Source organism: Cephus cinctus, unplaced genomic scaffold (genome assembly GCF_000341935.2).
Source record: "Cephus cinctus unplaced genomic scaffold, Ccin1 Ccin1_scaffold0167, whole genome shotgun sequence".
NCBI lineage: Eukaryota > Metazoa > Arthropoda > Insecta > Hymenoptera > Cephidae > Cephus > Cephus cinctus.
In genome coordinates, this window is record NW_014332891.1 from 165,343 (window position 1) to 178,125 (window position 12,783).

Here is a 12,783-nt window from a genome sequence, read left to right on the forward strand (position 1 = left end):
AAAAAAAAAAAAAAAAAAAAAAAAAAATTGACAGGTGATACGTATAGAGTTGTCTGGATGGATTTTCTTATTTGGCATTCGGTGAACTCAACAGCTGACTCGGGTGACGTTTACATATTGATATTCGTGTAGGTCGTATGTGGACGTGGATGCGTATATGCATTCGTTACCCTTTGAGAGCCGAAAAAAGCGTCTGGGGGCTTTGAACGAGACTGGGTCTAAAAAGCGTGAGCTTTTGCCGGGGACGCTTGGAGAGGTTTGAATGTCGCGGCAGTTTTTTCGAAATTTTTTTTTATCGCAATTTTAATGCCACGAAATCACGTGACGCGGATCTGGGTTTTGGTTTTCTGATAAGTATGCTGGTTTCGGGATTGGTCGTTCGGGGGGGTCCTGATTGGAAGTGTCAGGTGTAATGGGATTGGGTCTTACGATGCTGCTGATAACGTATCTTCTGGAAATTTGTAAAATTTGTATTATCTTGTTCCCTCCTTTCGCTTATCTCATCGTTTTTCCTGTCATTTCATTCGTATCTCTGTCTCATCTCGTTTCTCCGTTCCCTGCTCGGCTCTCGCGATCTCCCCGCCTCGGTCCCGAGACTCGGTCCACGCTCGAAAGCGGAAGCAATGAAAATGAATCATCTGCAACAAAGCGGATGCCGCCATTGTGACGAGGAAGAGGGAAAAAAAAGAAGATTACTCCATTACAATTTCAATCGTGGAACCAGTTTTCTTTTTATCTTATCTCATCGAAGGGATCCTGCCTCGTGTTGCTTTACTCGTTTCACACGTTTTCTATATGCTACTTCAAAGAAAGGTTTGGCCTATCTCGCTTAACCTATTCACCCTCTCAGCATCCGATCTGGACCTTGTTCCGTATTACCTTGTATGCGTCGGGTTAGCTTGGGTCTGGACGACCCATTGAATCTCCAAGCCCGAAAGATGCCTCTTGGGTTTACAGTGGCGAGAGGCTGTTCGCGTACCAGAGATTTTGCTTTTAATTGGTGGTGGGGGTAAAACTTTTTTTTTTTTTTTTTTTTTTTTTTTTTGAAAAATGTCAACGGCCGATTTTGTCAAATTCCGGGAAAAATATCTTTTAATTTTTTCTGCAGTTTGTATTTTATTAATGAATCTTTTTCCAATAGTTTTATGTAACAACCTCTTTCTAACACTGTAATTCTTGTAGTTGAATTTCACGGCTTATCGTAATTCCGTGTGAAAGCCCCTTGACGACACAGCCCGGGGTTCATAGGTCGACTCGAGTTCCAGAAAGCACGAGGCTTCCACGAAATCTCGACGATCTACAAACGCTCCACCTTGTACACCGTAGGATGCACATTGCCGTTGCATCTTGTAAGTGCATATTATATGCACTCCAACGTGATGGTCAACAGTCCACTACCTTCTGCGGCGTCTGTTGCAGTCGTATCGTGACGTCACGAGCCGAACGAAATGACGTGACAACGCGCAAGGATACATAGGGAGTTGCTTTATTATTGCCGTAGAGATACATTGAACACGTGACAGGTTGTTGGCGAGAGGGTGGTGGAAAAGGGGGTTGAGAGGAAAAGACAACTAGTGTGTAGATATAAGGGATGAAAATAGGGGTGCAAAAATTTAAGGTGGGATACGCGGTTATGTCATTGTTACGCTCATACTGTAACCAGGCAAATGCACGTGCGCGCATGTGTGCGATAAGACCCTCACACGTGTGTGGATTGCTTGGCTCCTTTCCAAAATCGATAAAATGTCGGATGCGAATGAATAAACAACGGAAAAAAGAAAGAAAAAAATAGTGTCGTCACAGTTTACGTTTACTCGACGGTTAGTTAAGCTGCAATCGGCTTAGCGCGAATTAAAATGGATTTTTGAACTGACCAATGAGAGCTGGACCGAGTGACGAGGGGGTGAACATGGTAATATGTATATACATATGTATATCCATATATGAATATGCACCTATGGGATATTTTCTACGTATTACGTGGGTGCGAGAGGGGGGGGGGTGGTGTGGTGCGAGGGGAGGTAGAAAAAAAGGCGAGGGTAAAGTTTACGTGGCAGTTTCATTAGCCGCATTTACATTCATTTGACGTTGCTCGTGCGTAACGATCATGCGGTCAGGTTAGACTGGGTCTCGCGGTGGTATAACCTTACCTGATACTGGCTCTGGTACAAGTTGTTAGTCGTACCAATCAATTTGTAGGAATTTACTGGGGACGGGAACGGGACGGAACAGTGGATTTTGGATTACCACAAAATGAAGATTGCTGCGGTTAATTTAAATTAGTTAATTAAATAAATTTGACACTTTTTTTTTAGTAAACCACTTTCTTTTTATCTACGAAACGGAATTTTATCACGTTCGATTACTGCTATATCACGGTTTAATGCTAAGTCTGTAATTGTTTTCTGGATGGTCAATTTTCGGATATTCGTTTTTTTATTATCGACACTGCAGTGTCTAGGGACTTTTTTTTTTTGGACGCAGATGCCTTATCGCATACCGTAAGTAAATAGTTTCTTCACCGACTTCAATCGACCATCTTCCGGTGTTTACTATGTAACTTAAAAATGTCACTAGCACGGGCTTTCCCCTGCAAGATTCCCCTAGCCCATCCAGGGCTGCGCCAACTCGTGGCTCTCGAGGGGGCGGCAAGTGCAGAGGGTCCAAAGTTACGGCCCGCGGCTGCCGGCTACGAGGATACAGGCGTCTGGGAATGTATTATAGCGAACAGAGTATGGCGAATGGGTTGCCAGAGATATTAGTGGTTATATTACGACGTTTGTAGTCGGTCGTTCGTTGCCAGTATTACATCGCAAACTAACTGATCTAGTCTTACCCTAGGGACATTTGGAAAGACGGACAGAGCCAAAGGCAGATATAGAACTGAAATTCTGACGGATGGACAAGTGATCGGGAAATTCTATTGAACTGCAATTTCTGCATTCAATTGAATTTAGATATTTTCATGGTTATTATTTTTTATTACCATTTAGTTGTATAACCTACCATTTGGTGTATCCGATGTATTTCGTATATGCACTTTTATATGCACTTTTTATTTATGCATCTCATACATTGCATTGCCATTCAGATATTACCGGTCTCCGTCCAGTTCGCCTTCGTCACGTTTACCCGTGTGCTGGCGTTAGGAACCGAATGCACTGTCGGGTCTGAATTTTCCGGGTATTTTGGAAATGTGGTTTTCGAGGTTCGGGCTGGATTTTGTGTAAATCGAAATATTTGCCCAGGACAATAAATGAAACTGGGATAAGAGAACGAACGTTGCTTATGCGGGTTATCGCGAAGCAGGGACTCGTATGACCTGTGCATATCTCTGCATGGACTCTGGTATTTTATCAAGATGCGAAAATAGGGGTTGGCAGTACTGTGTCCGCATGGACGAAAAGGCGGATACGTATAGCCAACGTTCTCGTTTATTCGTATTCGAGTATCGTTTCCGAGACGAAGAAATTTCTCCGTGTCTACTTTTCCCGGAAACTTCGGGACGTTGGGTTCGCGTCGAGTAGGAAATGCAGAGATGGCCTGGGGGCTGCGCAAGCAAGAAACGTGGGGGATGAAGTTGGGACAAAGTGGCAGGACTGGAAATAAGAGTAAAAGAGAATGGAAAAGGTAAGGGTAGTTCCTAAGGTGCACAAGACGTTTGTAGGAGAAAGGAACAAGGGGGGGGGGGTCGGGCAATGGGGTCTGGCCAGTAAGGGTGGCTCGAGCAACTTGAACAATATCTCTCAAGATGCTACGCTGGCAGCACCTAGCTTTCACCCTAGGAACTTTGTCTCGCCCAGTTGGCTGCACTGGCGGTCCGAGTTTACGCGTTAAGAACTTTCACGTATTCCGTTCTAGGGGATGGCCGAATAGTTAATCGGTTCGTACTTACCGACCGAGTGGCATGGCGATCAGATGGAACGAAAGGAACTAGACTGAACCAATGAAAAAGTCCCTATACGCTCTTTCAGCATAGACAGTTCATACGTACCGTATACGTCCACGTTACGGAAATGACTTTTCCTAGTTCTTTCTATGCGCTACGCGTGCAGCCGGGAGCTTCGCTCGCCGCCGGACGTTCGAGTAAATTGTTTAATGGCCACCTCAGTTAAGGGTTGACCCTCCGACTTAAACTCGAGTCAGACCAGCCGGAGATCCGGATGATGAATGTTCCAGCTGGACCGCTGGGTGTACTGAAAAATATACGAACCGTCGTGTAAGTAAATATAACACGCGGGTCATAGTAAAGTTTAGCGTTTACACCGATAAAGACATCGAGGCTGACCCCGGATCCAGAAGGGTTAAGGCCATTGACCGGAATTTTCGATTAATCCCGAATTCACGTTGGCAGCACAGGCGCTCTCGATAATTTGGAATTTTCGGAAAATCTGCCAAGGCATATTGAAATTTCATTCCTGAATTACGTAACCCTTACCGGTTAGTATAACTTTCTCTTTGGGTGTCCACGTGTGTGTCAGCCTTGAAGATTATTTTTTTTCTCTTCGACCCCTCGCCTATATTTCGCTCCGTGCTCATCCATGGCTCGTAGATCGCTTCTCGCCATTCGACCTTTTTCAGTTTCCGATAACCCAGCGGACCGCCCGATCCCCTCCGTATGCTCGACGTCGCGATCCCGATAGTTCGGAACAGCCGCGGCTTCCACTTAACGACTGTTATGGGCGTAAACGGCCGTGTCGCTCCGATGTGTTATACGACACGCTCGTTAAGCTGCGCTGCCAGCCCTCCTTCTCGTAGGCGATCGGTGGTCAAAGAACCGAGTTTCCACGGGGCGAACTACCGTGCGCCATGCGGCCACCTCGTTCAGACTCTTGTACTCCGGCAATAAGGTTGGCTGCCGGTGCCGGGTGGAGCGAAGGGAGTGGGTTATGGGGTTCGGTGTCGGGACCGTGTGACGTAAGCGTCGTGACGTCACTACGGGCCAATAAGAGAAACATATCGAGAGACAGGAGTAATCTGAAACTTTGAATAATCTTTTTGTCTACGCGACCATAGTCAAAGCCTGTATTACTTTTACATTCATCATACACCTTCCGAGCACTACTTTTGAATTCTCTGTGGGCGCCTTTTATTTAGGTTTTTTTTTTCACCCGGCTTTTTTTCGGGGTGGGTGGGTGGCTTTTTGTTTCGCACAAAAAGAAACCAAATGGAAAACTACGTGACTCGCGAAACACGGTAGTGCTCTTGGTGGAGTGAATCCTTTATATTTTTTTTTTTTGCAAGATTTTTTTTAACCTACTCCCCCCCCTCGTCCATTCTACTCGCGCGTATTATGCAAGTGCTTTTATGTATTTCGGTACGAAAGTCTCTACATTGTTGTAGATTTTTTTTCGTCCTTTTTTTATTTCTCGTACTTTACGTTCCCCGATGTAAACGAGCCATTATCACTCTTATTTTATCGTTACGTTCTCTTTACGTGTTGCCGTTAGGCTTTTACATCGTTTCCCAAATCGTTAATTGATCTTTCTAGTCTCGCGGCGGTTAAGATACGCCGAATGCTTTCTTAGGAGTTATTGCCGGGTCGAAACGATTCTTGGTTAGCCCATTTTCTTTTACTTCCGAATTCGTGGAATATAAATTTTTTTTTTTTTTTTCACGATCTTTTAACAAACCAGTTTCCTCGGCTTTACGCAATTTCAAGCTCGCGTCGTTAAAGTCATTTTGGACTCACACCTGCTGGCACACGGGGCAACGTTGAATTTGGACTACAGTCGGACCTGGGGCACTGACGCCTCTGGCACTGACCAACATCCGGCACTGAACCTTTGAGATTGACAGCAATGACAGTGCCGTCCCTAAGCCATGGGGCTATTTGTGCGCACCCTCTGTCCGTTAAAAATTACTGGTAGCACTTTGCTTCCTCTAGGGAGAGCACTCTCACTAGCTACGTCCCTGGTGCTCAAACGCGGCTGGGTGACAGAAAGGTTGGGTGATACGGTCAGCGCTTGAAAGTTCCTGCATCGAAATCTGTCAGTGTCGCAGGTACGTCTGTATATTGAAAATCGATGGGCCTCCTTTCCCTGTCGCGGAAAAGCCTCCTGTCAATCAATCGGCTGACTTTACCCGAGAAAACATCTTCCGACTCCATTCGTATGGGAGTCTCGGCATCGGCAGGACAGGCGACGATAAGATAAACTAAATAAATAATTCAGCGTCCAGTAACGCGAGTACCAGGGGCCCCGGGTCAGGGCTCTGATAACCTACTCCACCTCCGTCACGTAGCGGCTGAAGTCTAGTCGCTTCGGACGTATCTTGAATCTTGCCAACTCTAGTCTAGCCCCCATGCGGATGGGCCAGTTTACATTGTGGATATTATATAAAAAAAATTTGAGGAGAGAGAGAGAGAGGGGTCTCTGCCGGGTAATCTGGACCAAGAGAAGTAAAAGAAAATATAGAGAGATAAGCGAAAGAAAAAAGAGAGGCAAATAAATTTAATGAATTTGACATTATTATTCTATCGATAAAACTGCAGATGCTATTTTTATATAAAATTTTTTTAACCATTTGACTCTTATGCGGCGCCCGTAGTCCATTGGCTATGTTCGGCCCTGGCGTCCTCGTAAGAAAGTAACCAGACGGCAAGTGCCCGGTATCTGTCTTACGAGCCGGCGACTTCGTCCCGACATCGAAATCAACCTTAATGACGTCGGTGGCGAATCGCAAAGTGGCCGCGACGCAGGTACCGTTGCAGTCATAAGTTAGTCAAATTTGAAAAATGCCGGTTCCCTCCGAGTGAACTTTGAGTCTTATTAAAGTTCGACGTGCGTACAGTCGATTTCAAAAGTATACCATCCACGCGGACGCCTAACTGTATATACTCTGATTACGATCGATCTGTAGCAATGATCGATATATAAAGAGAAAATTTGCGATCCACGAATATGAAATCGAATTAATCATCTTTTTTGAACTCTCGCGGAGCTTCATACCCAAATCAGCTCCATTCGATCGATACTCGTAAGGCCCTGAGAAATCGATCGGATCCCATTTATACGCCATAGATCAACGCGACGTGCTCTAACGAGGGCCGGCTGTTCGATTCGATTGAATTTATCATATCGATCGGCAGTACGATCGGACGAGTACCGATCGATCGAATAAATCGATGCCTGTTAAAAGGACCCGCGCCTAACACCACGCGCGTAAATTCATTTCGAAACTACCTTAAGCCTGGGCATTAGTACCGATCTCCTGTGTCTCTCGTACTAATCGGCTCGGATCGATTAGTGATCGGTATTGAAGTTACCCTGGTAGGACAGGTGATACAGGCATAATTCTTGCGAGACTACAAGATGCTTTGGGTGTCCCTTTGCTCTTAGTATCGGTAATAAGCCACTTACCTTATTCTGTGTATATATATATATATACATATACATATTGGTAAATTGGATAACTGGACTATAACGCGATATAGGATTGGTAACAAACCGATGTATGGACATAGCGATATACCGTAACGTACATGTATACTGGGCCCCAGCGATCTACAGTGTAGGCAACTTGAGCAATGCACGGCCCACGCCCTTTTGTACGACAGACTGGGCCAGTGTGTAAAAAAAAAAGAGCCACGGGGCCCTTGCACACGGAATACAATATTGTTTCTGCTTGTCCGACACGGCTGCTTCGCTTGTGTCGTCACAACGTTAGCAGTCTGACTTGTGCGCATGCGCGCACGTCTCGGGGCCCTTTCCGGCCCTTCGGCACAGTTTCGCGTGGGCTGACGTACCGACCCTGGAATGCAAGAATGCCATAATGGACGCGGCGAACGATACTTCACCAACGACAGGGACGTTCTTTGTGGGTGCCGGCGACTTTATAAGTCCACGGGTTTATATACGGGAGATTGCGGGAAAATGACGCGGAATCTTTGTAATGTCAAGGAGAGTGGGGTGGAGGGGTCGAGTTTTATGTGGGAGCCATACGGATTGCTCGAGGATTGCTCGACGGCGTCTGAATTGGTAGCATAAAAATTCTTGGTGCAAGTTTTTTTGACTTTTTTTTTTTCACGTGTATCCTTAATTTTCTTTTTATCCCGAGAACAGGTTTAATTGGCCTGGCGAGTATTGTTGGTTCTGGATCCGAAGAAAAGTCTTGGGCTTGATTACCCGTGTGTATTTATTTTTCATAAAAAAAAAAAAAAAGAAAAATTTAATATATTAAAAATTTTTTTTTCATACATGGGTGATCCTCGAAATTGATGTAAATGATGATTTTTCAAAATCAGTCGTCGAAAGTTGAAGTTATTTAGATATTACTTCCGCGCTATCTTTCGCCTCGCACCAAGGCGAATTAATTGTATCGCACGGTTCGTTGGCTGTTCGTGTGTACACGGAAAAGATAATTTCCTGGATAACCCGTTCCTTTTGTTCGATTCGATTTAATCGTGTAATTTTCTCACCTTGGCGCATCCGCTTTTACACGGAACAGACGCCTAACGAAACCCCTCGTTAGGTGGCATTGACAACGCGCGTAAACATCTCGCGGGGTGTGGCAAACGCGCGGGTGTTAAATCCGAGTAAACCAATATCCTGCGGCGTGCAGTTCACGGGAGCGTCCGACAGATTGAACGGATAAAAGGAGAACGAGGTGGAACGTAATAGAGAAACGAGAATAAACATACGTAACGGTGAGGATGAAAGAGAAAGAAAGAAAGAAAAAAAAAAAGAAAAAAAAAGAAAATTCAAGCGAATCATACAGAAAACTGCATACGTGCTACCGGTGCACCACGGTGCATCGAATCGATGCACATTGCACTCCCTTGGAAAAATACAGGCCTCTGCTAACGAACCCGTTCTCTTTTTGTTTCAGGTGAGTCACGAACCCCAGCCAAGAGTAGTGATTCGCCAGGTTGTACCCGTGCATGCTGCACACGGGTAACTTGGACAATTTGAAAGAGTGACGGGAGTGGCGAGAGAGGATTTTGTTCACAGATGTATATACAGGTAACGAGTGCGCATGCGCAAGCGAAGGATACTCGTTCGATTTAAGTTTAATTATTTGTAGACCGAACCTCGTTGGTACCGATCCGGTACCAAGCTGCAGATTGGTACCATGGTCCCTCGTTGGTACCTTCGAGCTGTACTTATTGCTCGAGCTAGATTCTTCTTTATTCTCAAAACGAAAGGTCACTCCTATGGGATATCTCGAAAACCGGTCCCGACGCTCTCGGGATCGGAGGTTAGACGAAAATCCGTTGGCGCTCGCGTCGCCACTCTGAATTTCTCCCCGCTCACCACCTCGGGCACCCGGTTTTCAATGATAAATCGTCTTACGCGGTAGCTTAGGCCTCGGCGGAAGATCGAGTAAAGCGAATTAAAATGAGACACGTGCATTCATTGCCTTCGTCTTGCGAAATCCTGATTAATAGCGGGATAATATTGTGCAAACACTGTAATATCCTGGCCATACGTCTTGGCGCGCGATGGAAGAAATTGCTTTGAAATGGCTCCCCCTTTTGCCACTATCTTATGGCTTCTCTCTCTCTCTCTCTCTCTCTCTCTCTCTCTCTCTCTCTCGTCCGCGCTGCGTAAAGGCAGGAGGTCGTGGCAGCCCCGAAAAAAATTTTAACTGCTGAACGTGTAAGCACGGCATTTTCTCGAGTACTACTCACGGCAATAAGAATTTATCGCGCGCAAACCAGTCTCCAAATTCTTCCACCGACGCTCCGTGGCGCTGCTGTCGTTAATAATTTTAATTTTTTTTTATCACTGCGTATATCAAAGCTCGCACAAGCATTACTTTTGTCGATTGATAGATTGTCAGGTTGGAAATTTCTTAAATTGACGAGGTAAATATTTGACGAAATTTTGGGTGCGCGAGGCGCACTCACTTCCGGTTTTGGATCCCAACGATTTTTCAAGAGTTTTACCATCTTATTTCTTGCTCTTGGCGAACTTGCGAATTGCGACACTTGCCAACTTCCTCTTCTACTTTCTTCCTTCCTTCCGTCTCTCCTATCCCTGCTTCTCTCTCTCTCACTCTCTCTCTGATAAATAAGAGAAATCTCGCCGGAGAGTAGAGGAACCCGCACAGGAAGTCCCCAAGTGGGCACGCGTTGTGAATTATTTCTCCCCAGCGGGCCGAGTGGGTACCGCCTTGAAAATTCATTTTTATCATTCCTTTCCGGATTACGAAAACTACCCTTATACGTAATAACGTACACGTGAAAACGTATGAGATATTCGTACCCCTTTTATACCCTTATATTTGCTATCTGACATGTTTTTTCTGACAGGGAAGTCTTTTTTTTTTCTTTTTTTTTTTTTTGACAAGATTAACTTAAAATTGGAAAATCTCCCTGTAGCATCTACAGTACCATTCAAAAATTCTGTTGGTAGCTACCGTCCTACGGTGGCTCCCCTCGGCGTCATTATTTGCCAATGTCTCTTGCCGCATGAAAGCGATAAAAGTTTTTGGCGACCCTTGCCAAAAGGGCACGAGGTACCAGAGTTAAAGTCAACAACCCATTGTTGCGTCAACCACCATAAATCGCGTGGGAAGTTTCAGTAGGAAAGCCCAGTTTACCAGTTTAAAATTTGCACCGCGCACAGTACAGTCCAGGTAGAAAAATTTTTACGGGTACCTCCACGCAGACTCCCGTGCGAAGGATCCTCTTGCTCCATTCAATTTTCCTGTTGAATATACATTAGAGTTACAGGGTTCTACATACCGGACCATACAGCATCCAGCAAGGTATACCAGTCGTGTACCAGCCGTTGCCGTCTCTACGGTCCCGTGATAGTGGTAACGTAACTGCAGCATGTGGCCTCGGTCGTGTAGCCCGTGTTTCCTGGGTTTAACTAGAAACCAATCGGTTGTCCGGATCATGCAAGACGCGATAAGGGCGCCGCGGTGCGGAGCTCTTCGCAATCCGTCAGGTAGGCCCCAACAATGCATCTTTGTCGCTGATTAGATGCTAACGGGACGATAGCCGAGACGTTGCTTGCGAGAAATTACTACAGACGGTTGACCCTATACGTTTTGCCAGCCTGATCCCTTGTTCATCTCGAGACTCAGCTTCCCCTTGGTACCGTAGACTTTCAAGTTGGTCCAGTCAGCATCTCTATAGAGATCAATTTATTTGTGAAATTATTCATTTTTTATAGGATTTAATTGTCATTTAGGAAATTGGTCCATTTGGTAATCACAGCCTCTCGAAGTGAGATGATACAAAAAATTGTATCAGCGAGGTAATTGAGTCTTGACGTACTATTGGAAGTCTAAATTTTATCCAGCCAATGGACAAGTTTAGTGCCAACGCGTGAAAATGGTCCAGACTGTAAAACTTGGACTTTCATCTTTTCATCTCGCGTCATATGGGATGAAGTAGTCTTATACGAGATAATGCCAGTAGTAGATATGGTGACAAGATAATAATTTCTCATCGGTACTGTTACTTGCTATAGGATTATACTTACTGAATATCTTACTCAGGTTAGTCGTGTAATAAAATGATAGCAATTTATTTTTCTAGTTTCGCATAGCTGTTTATCCCGAAAAAAAAAGAAGAAAAAAAAAACATTATGCTCAAAGACGGGAATGATAAATCATAAGAAAAAGAGTATCTCGATCAGGAATCACAGTTATCCCGTGGGGCGGGGGGGGGGGGGGGTAATTTATTTATCCTGTTTACCCCGAGGTCCACTTTACGAATAGAGGGAAAATATATAGGATGAGCAATGTCCTGGCCAAACACGAGACGCTTGCCCGTCTGGACCGTAGTCCAGCTTCCTCGATACTCGTCAAACCAGTTTTATCATCGACTACTTCCTTTGGGATGCTGCGAAGCCACGTAAGCTAGATACGACAGGATAGAACGGATGGAATAAATCGAATAAGTAGAATAGAGATGGTATATACAACAGTCCTAAAGCCCAGTCCACAAGTCGATCGCGTTTGATAGATCGACCACGTGTTCGCCTAGTCGCTCATCTCGCTTATTACGTATTTCGCATTACGTATCTCATCGATCCCGAAGATGCACTTATGCCTCGGTAAAAAAAATTGTTAGTAATCAGCGTTTGGGGCATTTTGAAAAAAATCATAATTTTTTCGATTTCATTTTTTTTTTATCATCGATCAAATCCTGTCGCAGCATCCCTATGGACCAAAATGATCTAACGAATAAATTTCGATCCATTCGGATCATCCTAGTGCATAAACTCTATTCGCGTGATCCGCACCTATGATACAAACAACTAATTTGTTTTCCCATACCAGCTCGAAGTTGTTTTCCATCGGTGAATTAAATTGATTATCAATTATCGATTGGCAGTCAATCGAGAAATGCGCTTGGACGGTGTTAAGGAGAATGATCAGGCATGTATCACAGTCCATGGCACGGAACAGTCTTGATGACGATGATGGCAGTTGATCTCAGTGCGATCATCCAGATAGATAAATAAGCATCGAATCGATCCTTAAGCCCCGTTCTCATTTCTACCTTTCTCCACGCAGCTACACGCACGATCCCCATACCCGTATCCGAACGCGCCGGTACAGACGTCCATAGCTTCTTCTTCCGTTCAGCTTCGTATTCCAAGGAAGCCCCATGAGGTAGATGGAGCTGTGATCTCCAGCCGTCTATATACACGCTATACTCGCCTATCTACAGATGACTCATTGTCAATGACCAAATCGATCCAGACCGGTTTCGTAACATTATAAATAGAAGACAATGCCATTACCGATTACTGCTCGGACTGTACCGCTCGCACGCATGATCGCCACTGTCTTGTCAAAAAAAAAAAAAAAAAAAAACCC

At 44.9% G+C, this 12,783-nt stretch overlaps 1 protein-coding gene across 8 annotated transcripts in view; it reads left to right on the forward strand.

Annotated features, from left to right (window-relative positions):
• The window catches only part of LOC107263850 (fat-like cadherin-related tumor suppressor homolog), a 217,462-nt gene that overhangs the window by 36,034 nt on the left and 168,645 nt on the right, over positions 1-12,783 (forward strand). Inside the window, exon 2 of one of the 8 annotated variants that reach the window (XM_025081168.1) lies at positions 8,830-8,963. The exons of the other annotated variants lie outside the window; for them this stretch is intronic. The gene's annotated coding sequence lies outside the window, so the exon portion shown is untranslated. The remainder of the gene's footprint in view (positions 1-8,829; positions 8,964-12,783) is intronic. 8 annotated transcript variants of the gene reach the window in all.